The sequence below is a fragment of the Sus scrofa genome, chromosome 15 (genome assembly GCF_054392235.1).
Source record: "Sus scrofa isolate SSC_HxYL_T2T_F1_AM1 chromosome 15, Sscrofa_HxYL_maternal_Yorkshire_Landrace_v2.0, whole genome shotgun sequence".
Classification (NCBI taxonomy): Eukaryota; Metazoa; Chordata; class Mammalia; order Artiodactyla; family Suidae; genus Sus; species Sus scrofa.
In genome coordinates, this window is record NC_139397.1 from 78,303,785 (window position 1) to 78,330,104 (window position 26,320).

The window sequence follows — 26,320 nt, forward strand, 5'->3', positions numbered from 1 at the left end:
GCAAGTGAAAAAGGTAGGATAAAGTTAAATATTCAACTTGGGGAGTTCCCGTCGTGGCGCAGTGGTTAAGGAATCCGACTAGGAACCATGAGGTTGCGAGTTCGGTCCCTGCCCTTGCTCAGTGGGTTAAAGATCCAGCGTTGCCATGAGCTGTGGTGTAGGTCACAGACGTGGCTCAGATCCCGTGTTGCTGTGGCTCTGCTGTAGGCCGGTAGCTACAGCTCCTATTCGACCCCTAGCCTGGGAACCTCCATATGCCACAAACAGCGGCCCAAGAAATGGCAAAAAGACAAAAAGAAAAAAAAATTCAACTTGGTAATAAAATGAAACAATTACAAAAATGCTGGGAGAAAATACATCAAATGTTAGTTATTGGGTTTCACAAAGTGTTATTATTTATTTATTTATTTTTGTCTTTTTGGGCCAGACCCATGGCATATGGAAGTTCCCAGGTTAGGGGTCGAATCAGAGCTGTAGCCACTGGCCTACAGCACAGCATTTGCAACCTATACCACAGCTCAAGGTAATGCCAGGTCCTTAACCCATTGAGTGAGGCCAGGGATCGAACCCGTGTCCTCATGGATACTAGTTGGGTTCGTTACCACGGAGCCACAACAGAACTCCCAAAGTGTTTGAAAATAATGGGTTTTAAATAAAAATCATTTAAATAAAAAAAATGAAAATGCTGTATATCACTGGGAACTATATCTAGTCACTTATGATGGAGGATAATGTGAAAAAAGTATGTATGTATGTATGTGTGACTGGGTCACTTTGCTGTACAGTCAAAAATTGACAGAACACAGTAAACCAGCTATAATGGAAAAAATAAAAATCATTTATAAAAAATAAAAATAATAAAATAACAAAAAATTTAACCCCCCCTTAATAAAAAGAAGTAAGGGAATGATCCGTGAAAATGTTTCATGAAAAGTATTCCTGAGATTGAGGACAAGTGCAGAGACCCTGAGGCAGCAGTGTGCCTGGTGTGTTTAAAGAATGAGGAGGCCAGCCTGGCTCCAACACACATGACCCAATTTACATTTAGAAGGATCACCTGGAGATCATAGACACTGGTTGGCCAAGAGCAGGTGCCTAAACCTGGGAATAAATACATGTATTTATAAACACATTTTTATGTATTTAGATTTTTCAAAAAGGAAATATTAAAATTATAGTTATTTTATACAGATTTATAGAAAAACAAAACAAGAAATGTAAATCAGAAATATATAAAAAGAAAATTCTAATTGGTGGCCACCTAAACATAACTATGATTAGCATTTCAAAATACATATTCTTCCAGAATTTATTCTCACATTCCTCTCGAAAAGTGGAATTACATTGGAAAGATTTTTTTCACTTAACAATGAATTACAGAACTCTGTATCAAAAAAAAAAAAAAAAGAAAAGAACGGATTTTGATAGCTTTCAGTTATTGGATCTACTGTGCAGCCTGTGATAAGAACATAAAATATTGTGAATCCAAAGCATACTAAACTGTTTCTTTTTAAGTAACCAGGAAATTAAACTTTGATCAATTGCAACTAACTTGAAATTTACCTCTGAATATACTTGTGAAGATTTTTAAAGCCACTCTAACTTAATATGTAAGTTGAACATTAGAAACAAGTTGAATTTTGAAGAGCCATGCCATTGCTATACACATATTTCAATGTGAATTTGCCCATCAAGAAAAAGTCTCCCAAGTAGAAAAAGTCTCCCAAGTAGGCAAAAATTGTAGACTCATTCCATCTCTGGGAATTCTGTTTGGTAAATATGAAATATGCTTTCTCCATAATCACAAATATAGTCATTAGCAAACTACTGCTAAATGAGTTTATCTTCCTGAAATCAGCATTTGATTGGACTTCTTTGCCGTCCATTTTTTTCTTATTCATTTGGTTAAATGTATTTTTTTAATTTAAAAGTTTTCTTCTTTCTACCACCTTTGCTATTTTTTTTAGCACAACAGTGCAAAAGGTATTCCTTTTAGACATTAGCAATTTTCCAGAAAATTCAAGCAAGATTTTTATCTTCAAGGGTTTTTTTGCGTTATTCCTGCCAGGGAAAGATTCTAAGTTTTCTGCTTTGCTCATTTATAGTTTGAAGTTACTTAGCCATGTACCTGAGAAAACCCGTCAAAAATCTCCTCTGATCATTGAGGCATGACAGATTTCTTCTCCCATAAGTTCTTGCTTCTCTCCACACAATGTGAGCCCTCTATACTCTTGTTCTATGTTTAATGTTTAAGTAATAATGCAGAAGGATTTGAACGACAATCTGGAGATCATTCAATGAGTGATAAGCTCTTTGGCACCCTTCTTTTTGTTCTTTTACCCTACAGTCTTTCCCCAGGTAAGGCCCCTTAACTTTCTCCTGGTTACTTTTCTGCAGATCTCAGCAGTATTCGCTGCTGTTAGTGTATTTTTGCCTCAAATATTTCTTTTCATTGTCTTTTTTTTTTTTTTAAACATAACCATATCTTCTTTAGGTCATCTTTTGCAATATAAGCTAAACTTCAAGTCACAATCCCAAATTCTGGGATTCTAGTTCATTATCAGTAAAGGATACTTAACCTTTAATTATCTTTCTTTGCAGTCTCATGGCCAAACCCTATAAACTTCCAGATGACTGAAAATTGAATAGTTCTTACTTTTGTAGGCACACCTAAGTTTTAGTTTATACCTAGATGACTAAATTACATTCTGATTTTAGAAATACAATTGTAATACAGGTATTGCCTTCAAAAGTTACTGGTATAATGTTATTTTTTGCTATGGTCCTTATATAATTTACTATATTAATTTCATTGCCACCTTTCTCAGTTGTCTATTTCCATGACATTTTCAGGTGCAGTAAACCATGTATTTACATTAACATTACAGAGCACCACTTTACATCAAGGTCAGATTAAAGAGGGGTTTTTTGTTTCTCTTTATTATTATTATTATTTTGAGAAATAGGATGAAAAAAATAAGTGAAAAGTCAGCTATGGCTCTCTTTTAGTCTTAATATCTTAAGAGCAATACTAAGTCATAATGTTAATGTTTTGTCTTGCTCAAAAGCATGTATTTTTAATAAGCATAATAATAATAATAAAAGCCAATACAAGGTTTATGCTACTGAATTCACTTCTTTGTGTAGAAAAGTGTTCCATAATGCCCTACTCAGAAGTCTTTTCAGACACAAAGATAGAAAAGAGGCATTTTTTCTTTCAGTTAAAAAAAAAATCATTAATATATTCAAGGTTTAACTTTCCCTTTTACAAGTGTTTCTGTGTATACCATATGGCACCAGTTAGATTTGAAGGTTTTCATTTGCTTTTTAAAAATCTGAGTGAGGTTTCCTTTCATAAGCTCATACATACTGGTTATTTTTTAATAAGCATAAAACTTCTACATAACACCAAATGCATGATTTAACAGGAAGGAATGAAAAATACATGGCGATATAATAATTGGCTCATTTAGTTAAGAGCTGCTTTGAAGCTTAATAGTAAAGGATAAGCAGTCATTAGCTTATTAGCTCAAGTTGGACTCGGTACTTATTTTTTTAAATAAGTGTTGGAATACATATCTTGACAAATCGTAAAATGCCTCTCTTGCTTTCAGTGCCCCCTCCTACTTCTGTATTCACAAAGAGGAGTGAGCTTGTTCCTGCCAACTGAGTCAGTTGGGATGGAAACGTTAATGTATCTGAGCAGATGTGTGTCAACATCACTCTGCAAAAAAAAGGTTGTCTGTACCCTGCATTGGCACAACATCCTAAAATAAAAGCCACTGAGATTCTTTACCTCCATTAGAATTCTCCTATAAAATTACAGTTGAAGACTGTAATATAGAAGATTCAAAGATTTAAATCTACTTGCTGAAATCATTCATTAAGTGGCCCTGCTAACTGTTTTGAAGGAAAGAGTCTTCAAAAGAAGATATTATCACATCTCTCTTTAGGAAATATGAGTAGGAACTATACTAATTAATAAGCTAGTCTTTCTTGAGCCTTATTATATTCTTGATAAAGGAACTAGTGTGATAACCTACCATTGATTGAGGCATCTAGGTAAATTGTTTCCTTAGTTTGAAGGGTCTATTTTTTTTCTCTGCTATGTTTTTTCATTCAGCTTATGTTAATAACTAAAATGAGTCTTCTTGGAGTTCCCATTGTGGCTCAATGGTAACAAACCTGACTAATATCCATTAGGACACAGGTTCGATTTGTGGCCTTGCTCAGTGGGTTAAGAATCTGACCTTGCCCTGAGCTGTGTTGTAGGTTGCAGAAGCAGCTTGGATCTGGTGTTGCTGTGACTGTGGCACAGGCTGGCAGCTGCAGCTCCAATTCAACCCCTAGCCTGGGAACTTCCATACTCTGTGGGTGTGGCACTAAAAAGACAAAAATAAATAAATAAACAAATAAATAAATAAATGGAGTCTTCTTGCCCATGGAAAAAATTATGTCTGTTTTTCTCCTACACATTTTTTTTCCAGTAAAATTAATGGAGTGAGATTGTATCTAAACACAATGAGAACATTAGAAAATGAAGATAATGAAATGTTAAAGGCAAAACAATTGAGTTCCTCAGTAATGGCACAGAATTCCATAGGGAGTTACATAATTCTAAAGCTGATATTTATTTATTTATTTATTTATTTTTGGTTTTTTTTTTTGTCTTTTTAGAGTCGCATATGGAGGTTCCCAGGCTAGGGGTCTAATTGGAGCTGTTGCTGCTGGCCTACACCAGAGCCACAGCAACACCAGATCCCAGCTGTGTCTGTGACCTATACCACAGCTCACGGCATCACTAGATCCTTAACCCACCGAGGGAGGCCAGGAATCAAACCTGCAACCTCATGGTTCCTAGTCAGATTTGTTTCCTGCACCACGATGGGAACTAAAGCTGATATTTAAAAGGATAAATGGCACATACACTGTTCACCTGACTTTTATAACTTTATCTACCTGTATATCCAGTAAATATTAATTGAGCACATACTATTTGCTATGCATCATCTGAAATTCTTATGATTGTCATGAAAGCAGCAATTCATATTCTCAAGAAACTAAGAGTCCATGCAGAAAGGAGACAGGTACAATTATACAAATTATAATAGAGATAGATACACAATGTTATAGCAGCAAATAACAAAATTATTCAAAAGATAACACTTCAGTGGACTTTTGAAAAATTAGTAAGAGTTATCCTGGTAGAGACAGGAGGGAAGATGGGAGAAACATGAAGGTAGCAAAAGTGAATGTTACAAATAAGGAAAAGGTGGTAGCTGATATGGCTTGAATGTCAGTGTGGTGGATTATTGTGAAAGGAAGTTAGATGGAAGAGGCAGATAATTGAAGGCTTTACATATCATCTTTAAATGTCTGGTCTTTATTCAACCAACAGGGAAGCGCTAGAGGGTGTTAAGCATAGGAGTGACAAAATTAGATGACAGCAGGGTAGAGGGTAGGTCAACTGGAATGTGAGAATTTAAAGGAAGCCTGTGTAGTAATTAAGGTAAAAAATAAAAGGAACTTGAAGTAACCAAATAACCATTGGCAGTGGAGATAAAAAGAGAAGATAGAAGAAGAAAGGAGAGGAAATAGTGACTAGATGTCCAGTAGGGAGGTTTTCTAATTACCTCCTATTCTGGCTTCGGGGATTGATTAGTGATGGCACTAATCTCCAAATTGGGGAAAATAGGGAGGATCATGTTTATAAGATTATAATAGAGAGGAGCTTTACAACATACTTCTACAGCAGATAGTACAGCTATTTAGTAGATATTTGAGTAGATGATATGTCTTTAAGGAAGAAGTCAGAACTTTGGGAGAATTTTTAACATTTAAACAGTGAAGGCAATTCAAGAATGCCTATCAGAACTCCCAAGAAGAGTGTGTAGTGAGAAGGAAGAAGGGCCAAGGGCATGCTGCTTGGAACACCGATATTTAAAGGTAAAGTCAGCAAACTAAAAGCATCAAGGCACAAGAGAGAGGAAAGCAAAGGATGTGGAGAAAACATGTAGAAAGAGTGGCCTTTGGGGAGTTGAGATGGGTAGAAATTCAAGACAGAAAGACTGACTCACTGCATTAAATATCTAGACAGGTTTAATAATCTATGACCCATATTAACTATGTCATTTATGACTTTGGGGAGAAGGGTGTCAGTGGGTAGGAGGAGCAAAAATCAACCTATACTTCATCAAAATGTGATTAGGAAGTTTCAGAAGATCAAAAGAGTGTATTTTTAAAAAATAAAGTTGGCATATTGGATAATAAAATATAACCACAGAATTTTTCTACTCTTCCTAAAATGAGAGCAGATACCAGCCATTCTATAGGAATTCCCAGGAAAAGAGATACCCTTTTGCTCAACTCATTAAAACATTTATTTGAAAAAAAAGGAGAGAAAAACTTATATTAATACTAATAAAATGAAAAGCAAAATAACTTGGCGAGGAAAGGAGGAGGAAGTCAGATAAAAAGGAGATCAATGAGTGTTAGAGATAGAACCAAGATGGTTGAGTTTAATATTTCAGAAGTAAATATGTTCTATTTGGAGTAAAAGTCTAAGACATGGCTATGGGTACAAGGTGACAAAATTGGAACAGTAAAAATGATATTTGAGGTGAAAAGGTACAGAATTGTGACATAAAAGTGGTAGTCTTGCAATATTTTTAGAGTCTCCAGAAATGGTGGGGAGAGCTCTACGTTAGGAAACCTTGATTCCAATACTAAAGTCATCAAAGTTTGTGGGAAGCCAACAATAAAGTTAAACAAATGATGTTAATAAGAAATAGTTTCATCTGAAAGCAAAAAGGATCATGAAAATTGGGGATTTAGAAAACGGTTGGCCCTGATTCCCTGGCCAAAGATGTGCATGATGTGAATAAAGAGCAGCTTCCACTAAAAAGGGCTGAAATAGGGGCCAGAATTTAGTGTTAGAGCCACATTTTGGTAAGTACTAGAAAAAGAAGTCTTATGATGTGTATTTGTTAAAAATAAATGGTGATCTCGGAGGATACCGAGATCAAGTGTCAAAACAAGCAAATGGACCTGCCTTTTAAAGTGAGTCTATCTCTGTCCAGTAAAATGCTTTTGGTCATTGTTGCTTACTCTCACGTCAAGGGAGCTAGTGTTCCTCTCATTCTGCTAATATGTGCTGAGCACTTATTAATCACTCTTGAGTGATTCTTAGGTAAATTGAATAATCTAAAATTTAGTCCCTGATGTTCTTGACTCATATTTTTGACTCTCAGAGCTTAGGGGTCCAGGTGGCCTTGTTCACCCTATTATCCATTAAGAACTCACAGGTAGGCTGCCTTCCCTCTGAGGTACATTATTTTTAAAATGTTATTGCTAATAGTAACAATCAAATTTATTCTGAGACTTGATAGAATTCAATTATATGCTGACATTGTAGTTAGCAAATTAAAAGAAATTCTTATTGAAATCATTATTAACCAATTAATATGATTGAGTTTAATGGTATGTTGAGCCCCTTATTCTACAGATGAAATCCATTGAAAATTTCCCCTTATTTTATAGGCAGGCACACCCTTGAACTATTCAGCTTTTAAACCATGCTTTGCCATCTGCTTAGTTCAAATGGTTGTGTGGATTCACCTCTCGTTAGGCTTTATTAAGCTGGCACCAACATAGCATTTTCACTTCTAAACACAGGAAAAGCAACAAACAGGTGAAGATCAACAAACACTGCAGGAAGATTTTAAATGACTAATCAGATGGAAGAAATGTCTAAAAAGAGCAGGCAGGAAAATGGAATGCCAACTGTTGTAGCCACAAGCTTGAGAAGGTGAGAATAGATGGCTGCCTGCCAAGGAAACCTCAGGCCCTGTAAATCCAACGTGTTATTACAAATAGAAGCACTGGCTCAGGCATAAACGTGCACATGCGTGTGCGTGCGCACACACACACACGCACACAGGGAAGCAATGGCACATTTTACACAGGGACCTCTGAAAACCTTCAGGGTTTTGCTGGAGAACATGCTCACCCTAGATTTAAGAAGAGCAGCTTTATAGAGAATGTTCAGTAAGGATGGATTTAAGAATCAGATTAAGGTGAAAATGCTGATTTCCTCACTAAAGGATTAGTTGCCTTGTACAAGTACTTTAACCCTTTCTAAATTTCTAGTTCCTCAGTTTTAAAACAGGAATTAAAATCAGCCCTTCCCTACATTCAGGGTTGTTGTGGAGAATTAATGTGGGAACCCAGGAAGGGTCTTCAAACCAAACTTTCCCCTAGAGTGAGCACTTCACGCATACTGGCAATTATCAGTTAACATGAGGCCTTAGATTTCATGCCGCCTATTTCCAACCATGTCCCCCGCTCCTTTAGGGTAGTGACAGTTTCATGTGAGCTTGCCTTGCCTTTCAAACACCCCTCTAGTTTCTCCTTCCTTGCAACCCAATATAATTTAGATACCTCTTTTCCCACATAAGAAAGTTTTTCTTTTCCCCCTAAAATACCTTCCTTTCTTCCTCTAAAAGCCATCTCCCTTTCTGTCTGCTCAGCTTTAGTGCCACTGTCGATCCTTAACTAAAATCCAAGTACTTTCTTTTTCTGAACTTAACCTTTTTAGAATTTCTACAATATAAAAAAAAAAAAAAAAAAAAAAAAAAGCAACAGGAGTTCCTGTTGTGACTCAGCAGGTTAAGAACCCAACATAGTGTCCACGAGGATGTGGGTTCTATCCCTGGCCTTGCTCAGTGGTCTGAGGATCCCCAGTTTTGCTCAGACCCAGCATTGCTGTCTCAGATCTGGAGTTGCTGTGGCTGTTGTGCAGGCCAGCAGCTGCAGTTCCGATTCAATCCCTAGCCTGGGAAATTCCATATGTTGTGAGAGCATCTGTAAAAAATAAAAATAAAAAAATTATCAGAAGATACTTTGTGGGTCAATAAATCATCTTTAAAATTTTTAAACATATATCCTCAACCATCTGTATTTTTAATAGTCAAGATTTAGACAATTCTGTAATCTTAGCTTTATCAGGACACAACCTCAAGTCCTTTTAGATACACTGCAAATACTTCCCCTAGTTCATATGCATCCCCTGGTACTTTAGTAAAATCTTATAAGTTATTGGACATTAAAAGTAGTCTAAACTACATTTTCTTTCTCATTTCTATACACTATAAACAGTGGAGAAAGTGAGACTTTCCAACGATAAACTTTCACAGAAAGGTATGTTTACAATAAATTTGTCATTAATGCTAATAATAAGATCTAATATAAGTATTTTATCATTCAGAAAATATTTTTGAGCCCCTACTGTTTGCCAGGTACTGTTCTGGGCTCTAGAAGTAAAACAGTGAACCAGAGTGGTAAGGTCTTATAAGTAACTTAGTGAATAAGTCATATATTTTAGGAGAATGGTAAATGCAGTAACAAGACAGATACTATTGAATGATTGATGAGATGGGGAATTAGATTGAATAATCAGGGAAGTCTTAATGTGGAGATGACACTTGAACTAAACCCTATATAAGAAAAGGGTACATTCCAGAAAGAGATATCAGTAAGCACAAGGAGTATGAGGCAAAGTTAAGCTTATATACTCAAGAAGGGCAGCTGAGATAAGGAAAATACATCAGGGGATCATTAGGAATTGTAAGCCATTCTGAGCCATAGAAAGCCATTGAAGGATTTGGGGAAGAGAATTGATATCATCTGATTCAAATTTTTCAAATATTTCTTTGGATACCATATGGAGAAAAATTAAAATAGGACAAAGATAAAATGTAATAAGGTTTAGATGGTAGGTTATAGCAGTTTGGGTTGGGATTATAGCAGTATAGTTGCTGGAAAAATATTTGATTATTGCAAATTCTGGAAGTATAATATATAGCATTGTTGATGGATTAAATGTTAAAGATGAAGGAAGTGTCATCTTGGCTACAATCTGAGTAACAGAGAAAAGCCTAATCTACCTAAAATGGGGAGATTGGGTGGGGAGGAGAGTTTGGAAGAAGGGAAGAGTTAGAAGTTAATTTTGTGATTATATAGCCAGTTTTTGCTTATTTCATGTCTGTTAACTTTGTGGGTTTTTTTTTTTAAATGTTTTGTCAATTTTTAAAGTTTTATATATTGATAACGTCAAGCTTCTCTTTTGTAAGCAAAGTCATTTTATAATGTTTTTCTGAGAAGTCCGCAATCTAAAGTATTTATGATTTGTTTCTGTTACTGCCCCCCCTGCCTTTTTTTTTTTTTTTTTTTTTTTGGTGTTTCTCCTTCATGGTGTCTTAATTCCTGTATTCTTGGTTATCTTCAACTATGGATGGAAGAAATATTGGTAGCTGTAAGGGACTTAGGATGATTACCTCCAGAGAGAATTTCTGATTTATTCAGCCAGGTCTCTGGAGGTGACAGCAATGCAGGATTACTTTAAACTAAGTTCAAGAGCAGAAGTTTCCCCTATATAGTCCAGTAGACTCAAAATCATGCTGGAATTCGATGTGGGGACTTTTCCCTTCCTATTTTATCTCCTCTCCAAGAAGTGAAGTTCTTTGGGATCCCAAAAATTGTTGGGAAATTTTCCTGTTAGACTCTCAAATTTGGGGGATCTAAGTTTTGATTGCTGTTCTTCTCATCTTGCAACAGCTGCCACGTGTATGTACCTCTCTCAATTTCCATTTCATCTCTGCTTTTCACCTAATAATTTTTTATTGTCTTGTCAGATTTTTTGCTGCTTTTTAGATAACTCAAAAATAGTCTTCTCAAAGTTCCCTGGTGGCTCAGAAGATTCAAGGATCTGACAGTTGTCATTGCTGCATGCAGGTTTGATCCCTGGCCTGGGACTTCATCATGCCATGCGCATGGCCAAAAAAAACCAAAAAAACAAAAATATGTATGTCTTCTCTGCTTCTTTTAGCTATCTGGGTAGGGTGAGGGGGAATGATTATCTAACCAATCATTATGGAAAACAAAGTGAAATATTTCATTTAAAGCATGGAAGGGATTGAATGCCTGCTATAAAACTAATGGAGGTGTGGAGTGGAAACGTGAATATGTGAGTCTAAAGCTCTCAGAAGAGTCCAGTGTTGGGAGTATAATTTAGGGAGACATCCACATACAGAAGTTATTTACAACCATGGGATCAGATGAGATCACTTAAAATATGACTATAAATAGAGAAGAGGGTCAGAAGTCAAGGATCAAAGCCTCTAGAGTGTAGAGGTCAGAATGAGAGAGAAACTAGCCAAGACTAGGAAGAAGTAGCTAATGGAGCACAAGGTAACCCAGGATATCATGGTGAAACTAAAATTAAGGGAAGTATTTCAAGAAGAGAAGATAGCCAACTGTGTTGCATGTTCCTGAGAGACTGAGTAACTGAGAACAATGAAGAAACTATTAATTTCGACAATATGGAACTCATATACACATTTTCAGGAACTGCTTCAGTGAGACTACAATCTTAATGGAGTAGTCTGAGGAGGTAATATAAGAAGGAGTGGGACATTGAATGCTGACTCAATACTAATTTTCTATAAAAGAGAGGAGAAAAATAGGGCAGTAGATACAGGAGAATTTGTCATCAAGTTGGGAGGGTACTTTTTATTTATTTATTTATTTATTTTTTGTCTTTTGTCATTTTTTTAGAGCTGACCTGCGACATATGAAGGTTCCCAGGCTAGGGGTCTAACCGGAGCTGTTGCTGCCCAGCCTATGCCAGAGCCACAGCAACACCAGATCCCAGCCACGTCTGTGACCTACACCACAGCTCACGGCAACGCTGGATCCTTAACCCACTGAGAAAGGCCAGGGATCAAACTGCAACCTCATGGTTCCTAGTTGGATTCGTTTCCACTGAGCCATAATAGTAACTCCGAGAGGGTACTTTTAAGTAGAAAATGACATGATTATTTCTTATTTAACTGATCTGGTGAAAAGGGAGGAATGGCTTATGTTGGAAGAGTAGGAACATTTGCTAGGGTAAAGCCTTTGGGCAAGAGGAGAGAGAATCTTCAGTGTGCATACGATTTGGGACATTTCTTCTATTGTGAAGGAAGGAAAGCCAAGCAAATGGATTGAGATCCATGTAGATTGATACAGTTGGTGGTGGAAACTTATGTTTTTATTGGAATTTTTGGTCTTCATGGAGGATTTATTTCCCAAATGTTTCTCATCTTTGACAAGGAATTGCATGTTAGAGAAGAACAAAGAGAAACATAGTCAGGAGAGAGTGACTATGATTAGAAGAGGGTCTCAAATTTGTGTCATCTAAAGAACAAGCATGTGAACTGGGTATATTTAGTCTCTTGAAAAAGCTTTGGGAAGTCATACTTCAGGTATCCAAAGTACAATCATGAAGCAAAGGCAGTGTGGCTCCAGAACACAGAGCTGTGACCAGTGGATGGAAGCTGGAGGGAGGTAGATTACAATTCATAATAATAATGAACTTTGTAATAACCAGAGTATCACAGTTGTGAGGTTGTGAAGTTTCCTTCATAGAAAATGTTCAGAGAGCCAGCTGGCCTCCACAGGGATGTTGTGGAGATAATGCTTACATTAATATGAGAAATTAGGTTAGACACTTTGAATCTATATCAGAAGTGAGTCCCATGAATTCTGTGTTGGGTTCATCTTTTCAAATCACTTCTCAGCAATTTTTTCTTCCTTCTGTTTTGCTCTCAACTGAAGCACTGTAGCATCTCCATTGTTCTTAATGAAGATTTTGAAAAAAGTTGTGAGATAGGAAATAGAGCTCAGATGGCTTTTATGGTCATATTTTGCAAGCTTTACAGACAAAAACATAGGGTATGATAGAATTCTTCTGACCCAGGGTTGTCAGAGAAACTAGAGGAATCACATATCCAATTTCCAGTTTCTCCTTCTCCTTTTAATGCTTTTGAACTTGAGTCTGTGCTTAAGATGCTTCAATGGGGTTATTGCTTAATTAATTAGAGACAAGAGAAGAATAAAATTTTAAAGAGAGAATTGTAGATTACAGAATTGGCTGTTCAGCAATGACATGGACTAATTTGACAATTGAGGGGTCAGTACCTGCAAAAGTAAGGACACTGCTTACAAGCATTAGCATCCACCTAGTAACAATGTGCACACCAGGATAATGAACTTAAAACAATAGTAATTAGCAGGCTAAGACAAAGGATTAAAATTAAAAATGAATGGCACAGTGCTTTCTGCTTGCTTGTAAAACAGCATTAAGCCAACTTAATCCATTTTAATTCATTGTGAAACCTTCAGTGCAAATGAGATGGATTCAAGGGTCAGGTTCAGCTCCTGAGAAAGTGCGATACATTCACCTGTGACAATTCTTTCTGGAATGATAAAGTAAGGGAAGTCTCTTAAGAACTCTGAGTGACTCCATAAGGTCCCCAGAGATCAGGTGTCAAAGTTGTCTATCAGATGCCTGAAAAGAAAAAAGGGAAGCATTACTCAATGCTATTGTGAGACAGTTGTCATTGACTGATCAGGCCTTTGAAGCACGCTTTCACAGTCAATGAAACCACCTGAATAGATGAAAGCCAGACAGCTTCTGACAAACAAGAGTCTATGGAATATTCATTGTGCATCTGGGAGGGAAAGATTAATGTATTAGAAATTAAAATGGGACCAGAATGTATGATCTTGCTCTAACACTTGGCCAGACCTGTGTCACCCACTGCTAGTGCCTGAAGTCGACAGACAATTCTGCCAAGGTAACTGAGAATCATTAAGCATCCTGCTATTGTGCATGGTGAATAATAAAACTTTCCTCCTATTCTTTGCCTGGAGCTGACAATGAATAATTCTGGAGCTATTTGCAATGTTAACAGCACCTATCTTGCCCATCCATGCCTTTACGATAAGGATGGAAATATGCATTTCAACAGTCTGTACAGATACTGATTCACAGGCATTTCAAAGGACACCTGTCACTCAAGTGAAGGACCTGTCAGTCTCCAATGTATGATGGTGCCAAGAAAATGGTCAAAAAGATTATCTGTACTTTATTTCTCCCCTTTTTCAGATTAAAACAGTGTTACATTTGCCATAGACTGACAAGTGATTTACACTGGCAACTGTAACGTGTTTAAGACTAGAAAAAAAGCTATTCTCTTAGGCAGGCATATTCTTCTAAGGTTTACAACTGTATCAAATATACTATCACAAATGTGATCTAGACCATACAGAATGTCATTATGCTGGCTATTAGAAGCGTTTAATCTGTTTGCTGATATAAAGGTGACATTGATAGAGTTGTATTTTTGACGTCAGTACCCAAGTAAATTTACTTTGTAGGAAATTACAAGTAGACTGGAGTCCTTAGAGTGAGCAGCTTGTATTGGGCAGCTTCATTAAAAGTTATGTGTGAGCAGGTGAAGATTTTTCTTCATCAGTATGTCACTGAATTGCATTTTAGACCAGAACAGCTTCCATAATCAACAAAAATTCATGTCACTTATTCCAAAACTTCAAATCCAGCCACCGAAGAGACTCTTAATGTTTTGTCCCCGTAGATGAAAATTATGACCACTATATAAATTTTCAGAGATCTTCAAAGTTGTATTCCCCTGAACAAACACTTTGACTCTCATTAGATTCCCAATTTTTATTGAACAAATTATTCTGCCACTCTCAACTGCAGTTAAATTAGTAATTAAATTAAATTGTCAATTAATAAATGTAAAAGAGGTCCACCTTCCTCACCCCTGCTGAAGGTCAAGAGAGCTCTTCTTACCAGAGTGTCATGGGTCTTCTTTATTTCTTGAGAATAATGAGCCGATTACACTCCCTGTTGACCACAAGGCAACTCTTAGAATGTGTTTTAATAGCCCTCATGTACAAAAGAAGGCTCGCGTGTGGTACATTAAGGAACTGGGCTGTGGATTCCTCCAGCTTCTGGCTGTTGAGTGATCCCTCTCTTCCTTCTTGAAATGTGGCTCTTATAAATAAATGGCAAACTTTTTTTCCCTTTAAAATTGATTCTGTGTTATTTCCCCCCCATGTCAGTCAATAGGATATATTATAAACCAGGGAACAGTTCCATCAAGAAATATTCTCAGGAGTTCCCATTGTGGCTCAGGGGGTTAAGGACCCAATGTTGTCTCTCTGAGGATGCAGGTTTAGATCCCTGGCCTCATTCAGTGGGTTAAGGATCAGGTGTTGCCATAAGCTGCAGTATAGATCACAGATGTGGCTCATCTGGTGTTGCCAGGGCTGTGGCTTGGGCTGGTAGCTGCAGCTCTGATTAGACCTCTAGCCTGGGAATTTCCATATGCTGCAGCTGTAAAAATATAAAAAAAAGAAAAAGAAATTGTCCCAAATCTCTAGCACCAAGGGTTACTTTAAAGCAATTTTGAACCAAATTTATTGCTTCTTAATAGATGATAATTAGGTGATAGATAGATACATAGATAAATTGGTAGGTGACTTGATCTTGGAAAGCTAAACATGATCTTTTAATTTGGAGCTCTCAAAGTCATTCAACTCTTGTAAAAGTACAAAAAGCTCATTAAAATCACTGATAGTGATATAATACTGTTAAAATGATCCTATCAAAAGTCTCTCATTTAGGTCTTTTATAATGCAAGTAGATGAGACAAAGAGATAAAACTGGAATTGTCTTGGATAGAGAATACAGTGGTGGCCTGTAGCTAGATTCAGAGTACTGTGGCCTATAAACATTGTCACAAGGGTTCCATAGCCCTCCTTTCCTTATAGTGATTTTTTTAACATGAAAAGTCCAGTCATTTCAACTGTTTTTCCAGAGTTCATTTCTGAAAAAGAGATTTTTTTGAAACCTCTAAACATTGACTGAAAATTGTTTGAAATGCTTTCTTCCGAATTCTGCCTGTAGTAAATTACAAAACAAATGTGTTATGTCACAATAAAACACTGTCGTTGAGTAGCTTTGCAGGATGTTAGGCACCTACACATTCTCCAGAGATGCTCAGTTTAAGTGGTTTTCCTTCACACTGCTCTTCTAACTTACCTAAACATCCATGTTTTCATTTAAATTCCTCAGTGTTTAACATAGTGAGATTTACTCTTTTCCATCATATTAATATCAATTTACAGTATACTTATTTCATTTTCATAACACTCTGCTGAGGCTCTGTTATTATCCCCATTTTATAGATGTGAAAACAATGCAATTAGATTTAAACCCAGCCGCTTTCACTCCAGAGTCCATGCTCTAAGCTAAGAATCCAGACCTATTTGTGAGACTTACTTTTTTTTTTTTTTTTTTTGTCTTTTTGAGGGCTGCACCCGTGGCACACGGAGGGTCCCAGGCTAGGGGTCTAATTGGAGCTGCAGCCGCCAGCCTACTCCACAACCACGCAACTCGGGATCTGAGCTGCATCTGTGATCTACACCACAGGTCATGGCAACGCTGGATCCTTAACCCACTGAGCGAGGTCAGGGATCGAACCTACAACCTCATGGTTCCTCGTTGGATTTGTTAACTAATGAGCCACGACGGGAACTCCATGTGAGATGTACTTTTTTAGTATGAACTTACAATCAGTAATTGACAAGACAGTATGATACATAAAAGCTATCATACTTTTGACTATTAGCTCCTTGAGAAATGAACTGAGTTGTCTTGTAATATTTAATCACATAATACATATTCTCTAGTAGGTATTTATACAATAATAAAACTAGGTCAGCTTAATGTCCATTAAATTGTTTGTTAAAATGATACCAATAAAGGAAGAAAAAGCATTTACATTCTTAATACTGTGTGCTATTGCATTACCATTACTGATTGGATTCTGCGTTTTCCAAAGCCTATTTCTGCTAGTTCCAGTGGACAACTGGCATTGTTGTTGAAATTCTGTGCTAACTGATGTATTTACAATGTTTAATCTGCAAAACACAACATAATATAATTTACATCCACTGGGCTATATATAGCTCAATTAAATACTTCAGGAAGAGAGAGGATAGCAATAGTGCAAAGCATTATTTCAGTTTTTCTAACTGATTGAAAGCAAAGTCTCTGTGTCTAGACAAAAGTATAGTGAATTTATGTTCTTACCAATTCACCTATCTAAAAACATGTCCCTCAATTTCCATTTCATCAACAGACATAAATTTGCAGATTTATCAACTGACATATTTTTTAATTTATTTTTTATTTTTATTTTTTGGTCTTTTCTAGGGCCACACCCACAGCATACAGGCGTTCCCAAGCTAGAGGTCGAATCGGAGCTACAGCTGCCAGCCTACACCACAGCCACAGCAGGACAGGATCCCAGCCGTGTCTGCAAACTACACCACAGCTCATGGCAATGCTGGATCCTTAACGCACTGAGGGAGGCCAGGGATTGAGCCCGAAACCTCATGGTTTCTAGTCGGATTCGTTAACCACTGAGCCACAACAGGAACTCCAACATTACATTTTCTATGTAAAATTATACTAGGTACTCTAGTAGGATGTTATTTACATATTATAATGCAAATGTATATATTAGCTCATCATGAAATGATAAATGGCTTTGTCTGAGGATGAACAAGATGACATGAAAGTGAAAGATACTTCTAAACTGTGTGATCCCACTTAACCCCTGGCAGAAATGAGGCGGTCCACCTTCCCATCACCATTCTTCTGTGTAAACTCTGTAGGAATTTACCTTTTGACTGAAGAAGATGGAAGAGGGTTGAGGATAGTGAGGGATGGGAACGTGTTGTGTCCATCCCATGTGGACTTCAGAAGCTGACTATGATCTCCCCCTAAGATATGGGTTAGCATGATAAGGTGAAGAGTTTTTCCCTTGAGAGACTTGGTGAAGTTCTGCAGCCCTCAATGTGCTTTGGGTCCAGAGTAGGGGAGAGGGTTGCTCTGCATCCCCTGCTCTTGCCTCTAGGCTTGGCAACATGCTTGGCATCCCAGTTAACTACATAGCTCATTTGGGCAATGGCTGAGACCAGGAAGCCCAAGGCAGCAGTGGAGCAATGTCAAGATGCCTTCTCTATCAACAGATTTGGCAGCAAGCATTGATGTGGAAGCCAGAGAGTAAGAATACCAGAGGAGTTGTCTACAAACACATGTGATACATATTCTAGATACCCCAGAATAGCTCGGGTGACTGGATCCCAAGGCATAGCTAACAAGACAACGAAATAATTGTATGATGTACACTCTCCTTGTTACATACTCTGATTAAACTTAGGGACACTAGGGTTAAATTTTAATGATGGTATTTGGTGATAAGAAATAGAGATGTGCCGTAGTATAAAATATATGGATTTCAAAGACTTAGTATTAAAAATATCTTACATGTTTATATTGATTATATATTTGAGTGATAATGTTTTGATGTATTGGAGCACATAAAATATATTATCCAAAGTAATCTTGCTTGTTTCTTTTTACTTTTGTGATTTGTGGCTACTAACAATTTAAAATTGCAGGTGTGGTTCACATGTGGCTTGTAATACATTTTCTATTGGATAGTGCTATCTTGAACAGTGTTTTCCAAGATGTGACACAATTGGAACTGGAGGCAATCTGGATGATTTTAGGTGATGAAGAGATTTATTTTATTTTAATAGCTATGCAAGTGTTTTAATGTTTAGGAAAAATAACCACCATATCAAACCTAAAGCTTCATATGTAGTATTGCTTTAGAATAAAGGTAATAAAGAAAAAGTAGGGAGCATCATGATAATCCTGTTTACCTAGACCCAGGAATTACCAATACTTCCAGTATCAACTGTTCAGAAAGGCTGACCATGTAGCCCACTCCAATTGCTGGTATCTTTAATTTCTGCAGTTTTTCAATTTATACCTCTAAACTTAGACAATAAAATCTACTTGTGATATATATGAGAAAATTTTGAGTTACTTTAGATGTGCACCAGCAATTAGAAGTAATCGATCAAAGGGTTTGATTTGTCACTCCTTTTATGTTCGCGCCATTGGGCTTTCAACTTTCCCCCTCAGTTTTCTGAGGAGAAGACAATGAATATAAGGTTTTGCATTAAGAACTCAGCACTTGACTATATGTAATGTGAGAAGAACTCCAGGGCTTTCCAAATAAAACTTCTAACATGAAAAATCATGTACTTTCTTAGAATGGACATAGGAATACATCTTGCATATCTGTATGTTTGTTTAAACAATAACCATTATTCTTGCAATGCATACTTCTATCACTGTTCCTTTAAACGATCACATGAATCACATGGATGCAGGGAGATTAACACTGGAGCTATAAGGTGTTGGAGTCTCTCAACTCAGACCTGGTTAGCAGTTCACTTAACAGCTCACTAAAAGTATATTCATACATTCAATAAATATTTATTGTACACGTATCAAAAACAGTTTTAGGCTCAGGTGATAAGGCAGTGAACACAAAATCTGTGGACTTCAGAACCATACTTTATATGAGAATAGAGGGACCAATAAATAAGATTCTATAGGGCTTTGTAGACCACTTTAAAGACTGTGGCTTGTACTATAAGTAGATGAGGGTTTGGGGCAAAGTGATATGATTTTGTATTTTAAAATAATAAGGTGGGCTATATATGAAAAATCAGTAGTTATGTTCTGGAGGCAAAATTACAAGCCAGGAGACCAGTTAGGAGGCTGTGACAATAGTCACTGGAGACCTGATGGTGACTTAGGATGGGGTGTTAGTGATGGATCTGAGGAGAAATGGTTGTATTCTACATTTATAATTTCAAAGGAAAGGCTCATATAGATTTATGATTGATTGGGTGTGGGTATGAGGAGGAGAGAGTGAGAGAGAGAGAGAGCTCAACGTTGACTCTAAGGTTGGAAATATGGTGACTATTAGAAGGATATATTTGTAATAATTGATAAAAGATGTTTATGCATATTTTTCAAAACCAGATGGTAAAAGTGAGTGAATAAGAAATGCTTTTTGCACCAGTCCATGAATAGGACAGATTCAAAAGAACAGGTTTGGGATATTGCTTCATATGGTTTCTTGGAATAAGACTATATTGCAAAAGAATCTCATATCAATATGATTAGTAATTAGTTCTCAGTATCTAAACCTATCAGAGGAGTTAGATGAAATATCTTGCTCTTTTTCAGTAGATACATGTGTGAGATGGAATTTTTATTCCTGGTGTGCCTCAAAGTAAAAAATGCAATTATCTTTCTGATATGAAACCCCAATTTTTTCTTCTACTAGGTATCATCTAACCTAATGACATTTAATATTATTATACAATCGATAGCGTCATTGTTTTTAATGACACACTCACCTTTAGGTAGAAAGTAAGCAGATTATATTTATTATTGATTTCATTTTATATTTTAATTTCCAAATTAATCATAGCATTCTGTATTGTGTTTGTTTTCATTGCTACTTTGATTCATGGGGAGTGACACTGATTATACTGTTTTTAAGGCATTTAAATAACACAATTGAATTGATTAGAGAAAATTATTAAATAAGTAGTTAATGGTATGGGCTATTGTAAAACTCATTGAGATTTGGGTTAAATGATCGAGGTTTGGAGAATATTAACATTTCCCATGATGCTTATCAGCAGGGTCATTCCTGAGCAAGTGCTAGCCTTCTTATGCATGTCTGTCATCTAACTGATTATTATCAGCTATAAAGCTTGTATTTCTATCTTAGTGTGATATTGTTCTAGGCACTATACATTGTAAATTGCAAGGATAATCTTATCTTTGGAAAAAACGTGTAATTTTATGTATAATAGATATCTAACTTGTTAAAGGGAAATGACAACAAACATGACTAGACTATCAAATAAGTCACAGACTTTTTCCTCCTGTTTTCCAGAAATCCATATCTGCTATTACTTTGAAGCGGAGCTCAAAGTTTCAAAATTCTCCTCACTCATAAATCTTTCCCTCTTAACACCACTCTGTTTTACTATAATTGGCACATATCCCTTCAGTCTACATAGTCACAGGCCATATTATAAAACCTAAGTATTACTTTCTTGTTATGTTCTAATTAGCAGTGCTTTTCTATTAAACTGTAAGTTTTTCATGGATTTTTTTTTTCTTTCCCCAGACTTGAGAAGTAGCTGCACATAATTAAGTACTGCCCAAGTAAAAGTAATATCCTCATTTTTCCTTCTTTTATGGCATCCTCAGTTTCATGAACTCCTCTTCTTAGGACCTCGTTTATCACTTGCAGCCTCAAAATTTTCTCTTCTCAGATTTGCAAGTCCCATGTCAAACTTTCACAGTTTATTGTTTGCCCAGCATAGTACGTGGTGGCCCCAGTCACTTTCTGTGTCATTCCCACGCTATGCAGAACAGCTGCAGAGAAAAGGAGAGAATGGCATCAGAAAACAGCATTCCGCTGGCCAAACGCTTAGGCCTGTACTAAGCTCCTGGCCATGTCCAGTACGGGAAAATGTAGCCCAATTAAATAATATCATCATATTTATTTAAAGCTGACTTTAAATAAATAGAAAAAATAAAGTTCAAAATTAGGATCACCTCTGGTTTTTTATTTAGGTCAAAAGCACATTGCTCTGTAGATCAGTCTCAAATCCAGTTAGGGACTTAGAATTTTCTCAAGAGTCACACTGACGTTCTTGTCTCATTTCCCTTGTCATATTCTTTTGCACTGAAATATTAGCATCTAATCCTGTTTATCTTTGTCTTTGATGTTTTCAGTTTTAATGATTTCCAACTCATAGAACATCTTATTCACTAGAGAACCCATCTGAAGTCACCACCTTTTTCTATGACAACAAATAGACTGACAACAAAGGCTGCTTAACTACATAAAGAATTCAGAGGAGCATGACAGACATCCCTGTCAAAGGAAATTAGGTCTTGCAGGATTTTACCTATTAATTTAGGTGAGGGGTGGGGGCAGATAAGGTGGCAAAAGGACTTGGGGAATCTGTACTTTAAGCTGTTCATCTGCCCACGTTGTGGGCTTGCCTTTATAAAGAAATAAAATATAAATATATGAAGATATAAATATATGTATGTTTATAAACATATGTAAATATATATTTATGTATTTATAAATAAATACATTTATAAATGTAAGTTTCTGGCCCAGACTTAATGAATAAAAATATTCAGATTCATATTTCAGACAGGAAACATCTATTTTTAAATAACCAGATGATTTTTATTGAGTTTAGGAATACTTCACATTTGCATTTGGCTTCTCTTTCTTAAACTTAAAAAAAAAATCTCAAATAATTGACTTATCCAATTTTTAGTAGGTCTGCTTTCCTTGTCACTTAAAAAGACCTTTGGATAAATCTGGCAGCATAACTCCATTCTTTCAATTGGCTATTAAGAAAAATAAGCATCATGAAGTTCCCCATTATGGCTCAGTGGGTTAAGAACCTTATGTTAGCTCCCTGAGGATACAGGTTTGACCCTGGCCTTTCTCAGTAGGTTAAGGGTCTGATGTTGCCACAACCTGTGGCATAGGTCACAGATTCAGGGATCTGGTGTTGCTGTGGCTATGGTGTAGGTGAAGTTGACCCCAGAAACTTCCATATGCCATGGGTGTGTCCATAAAAAGAAAAAAAGGAAAAGAAAAATAAGCATAGTATCTAATCTGAGCCTGAAGAGATTCTGCTTATAAAGGCAACTTTGGGGGTTGAATATTGATTATATTGCTTTAAGGAATGTTTATACTAATATTTCAATTTTTTAAGTTTTTTTAAATTGCTATTTCCCCAATACAATTTTTTTTCCTACTGTACAGCATGGTGACCCAGTTTAATTCTCTTTTGAAGAAAATAAAGCAAAATTCTCTGGATAACAACACAATATATTCTTGTCAGCCTGTGCCATGTGAGACCTCTCTCCACCCTTACCCCAAAGTCTAAGACTTTGATGAATCTATGTGATGAGGGTTTTCTTTTTATATTACAGAGCTATGCCACTAATCTTAATCCTGAATGTTTGAGTATATCATGGGTGAACTAACACAACCATGTGAAAAGGTTTTAATGAAACTTTACTGTGGTGCTTTTTAATAAATACAATTTTTTCAAAATCCACATTTTTCCATGGTTAGTAAGAAAAAAGAAAGGTGCTTGGGAACATTGCTCAATAACACTGTGAAACCTGGTCTTGCTCATGTTGCAGAGGGGGTACAAAACCCTACTTTCAAGAGAAAGAAGGTAGGTTTTTTTTTTGGTCTTTTTGCCATTTCTTGGGCCGCTCCCGTGGCATATGGAGGTTCCCAGGCTAGGGGTTGAATCGGAGCTGTAGCCACCGGCCTACGCCAGAGCCACAGCAACTCAGGATCCGAGCCGTCTGCAACCTACACCACAGCTCACAGCAACGCCAAGATCCTTAACCCACTGAGCAAGGGCAGGGAACAAACTCACAACCTCATGGTTCCTAGTCGGATTCGTTATCCACTGCACCACGACGGGAACTCAGAGAAAAAAGATAGTTTATAAGCAAAAGGAAATTCCATATTGAGATGCTATACTGTCTAAAATGTATTAGAACTGGATTGACGTGTTGTTGTAGGAGCTCACAACATCTAACAGAACGTGATGGTGGTTATGCAGTTGGCAGTGACTCTGAGAGGATCTACCATATTCAGAAAGCATACACAAAGCTTTAAGATACTGTAACATTTACAGTGGTATCCATAAATGACTTAGAAATTTGGGTTATTCTCCAACTGCGTAATATACATAATTGACAAGAATGTTTCATAATTTTTTGTCTTAATAGCAAAATGTTGATGTCATCAGTCTCTCTTCAAGACCTTAGTAATCATACAATTGATGTTAATAAAAACAACAAATGAATATAGAGCATAGGATCATAGGAATATGGAAAAAACCCATCCATTTAGATTTTATAAAATATTTCCATATTTATAAGATCCTGCCATCCCACTCCTGGGCATACATCTGTAGAAAACTCCAATTCAAAAAGATACATGTACCCCAGTGTTTGCAGCAACACTATTTACAATAGCCAAGACACAGAAGCAGCCTAAATGTCCATTGACAGAGGAGTAGATAAAGAAGATGGAATATAACTCAGCCATAAAAAAAGGATGAAATAATTCCATTTGCAGCAACATGGGTGGATCTAGAGATTGTCATATTGAGTGAAGTAGGCCAGACAAAGACAAATATCATATGATATCATTTATATGTGGAATATAAAAAATGATACAGACGAACTTATTTACAAAAAAGAAAGAGACACACAGACATAGAAAAGAAACTTATGGTTACCAAAAAGTATACCTGGTGGAGGGGTATAAATTGGGAGTTTGGGCTTAATGTATATGCACTACCATATATAAAATTACCAATGAGGACCTACTATTTAACATATGGAACTACATTCAATATCTTGTAATAACCTATAATGGAAAATCCGAAAAAAATGTATAAAACTGAGTCATTTTGTTTTTCACCTGAAATTAACACAACATTGTAAGTTGAATATACTTCCACTAAAAAAAGAAACAAAATGTCCCTGCTTATTTCTAGTGATGATTCCTGTCTTCCTGCCCTTACTTCTAACCTCTCTGTGTCCTTATGTTTAAGTTATATAAGCTGTATGCAGTATATAATTAGGCTTTGCTGTTTTTAGTCTATCTTTAAAATTTTCTTTTTAATATTTAGACCTATTGTTTTGGTATATTTATTGATCTATTTGGGTTTATATTCACCATTTTACTATTTGTTTTCTGTTTGAACCATTAATTTTCCGCTTCCCCATGAAGAACATTTGCACATGTGGTTCCTTTCGTCTGAAATGCCCTTTCTCCTATGTTTTTCCTATGTTCACTTAGTTATCTTTCATTAAGACCTTAGTCACTTCCTTACAGGAGATCATCTGGTCCCCTGTCTAGATTTGGTTCCTTTTTATAGTCATTCTTGTAGCATCTTGTTCTTTCTCTTTGGAGCACGGATTATTTTGTGTGACTATCTGATTATTGTGTGTGTCTTCTTCTAGACCATCATTTGATGATGGTAGGATGAATTATTTTTCTAATCATAAATAAATACTTGCAATATTAAAAAGTTAATATGTAGAGTCTAATGCCAATTTTTAGTTTTCTTTACAAGTGTTAAATACATACAGACAAAGCCTTAAGAAATGATCTACACATTTCCTCCATGTTGAACAATACCATCGCATTGAGGTACCAGTGTTATATCAAGCCTAACCTGTTCTAAGGCTGGTCATGTCAGGCTCCCCTTCCATGAGATGCTTTACAGCTTCCTGTGATAGTAAGCTCATTCCTATGTAAGAAAAACAGATTTCCTGCAACAGTTCTATTTCTTTCACACCCACATGGAAGGCAAAAAAGTGCTGGTTTATTTAAAATATTTTCCAGATTATTTGATACAAATTCTTTTTCTACAATATTCCATTGTCATTTTTAAGTGAACTCGGCAAAGCTAAGGGCTCTGACTCATGAATGTTCACTTTCTTCCTGGATTAAGTAGGCAGTCACAGGCAAAAATGTCTGATGACTCAAAGTTTCTATGAGTATGCTCAAGTTTTTTCCCTTTTGGAAATCATTTCCAAGTACAAGTGGAAGAAATAATAATGTGCTGTGTGTGCTTCCTCCCATTCCTAGGCAAACAGTACACTCTTCAGGATTTTATCCTTTCGGAAACACTTTAGCTTCTCAAGGTAGTCTGATCCATTCTTTTATTAAAGGAGAAATGTATTTCTTCTTTGCATTTACTTGAAGGAAGTTTATAACAAATAATTCAAATTAAGCGAATAAATATTATGGAAATCAGAGAATACTAGGTGAATAAACTTATTGAAAGTTACCTGGAGCCTTGAACTGTCCTTGGGTTGAGTTGCCTTGTATTAGTCTAAATATCTTCTGAGGAGTTTTGATGAAAATCCAAGGAATAGTGCAGCCTTATCATCCATAGATATATTACTCTGCTTACTAAAGTAAATAGAGTAAAAGAATGGATCTCTTCCTGGCATTAAAAACTTAAAATTTGCAGATAAACTTTTTTGGTAAAGGAAAACTTTAATATCTAACTCCTCAAAGAAATCCCTTTTGCCTCTGGTTCCTTGGAAATAATGAACCACATAACTTTCATGGTAGTGGATTTTTTTTTTTTTTCCCACACACACCTCTCCCTTAGATGTCCAACAATTCTGATTGGTTAAAACTTGAACTGCCAAAAGTTGTATTTCTAGCCCAGACAAGTAATCATCCATCACGGTAATGATATATAATTACTTAGATTTTCATATGGACCTTCACATATAAAATTTAAATCACAAAATGCAGACTATAAAGGTGGACTGGATATATAATAGTCAGGTATTCATTTCACCAAGGCATAAATAGAACATACTGTGAAAAAATTTAGTCTGTACATTTATGAAAGCAAATCATAG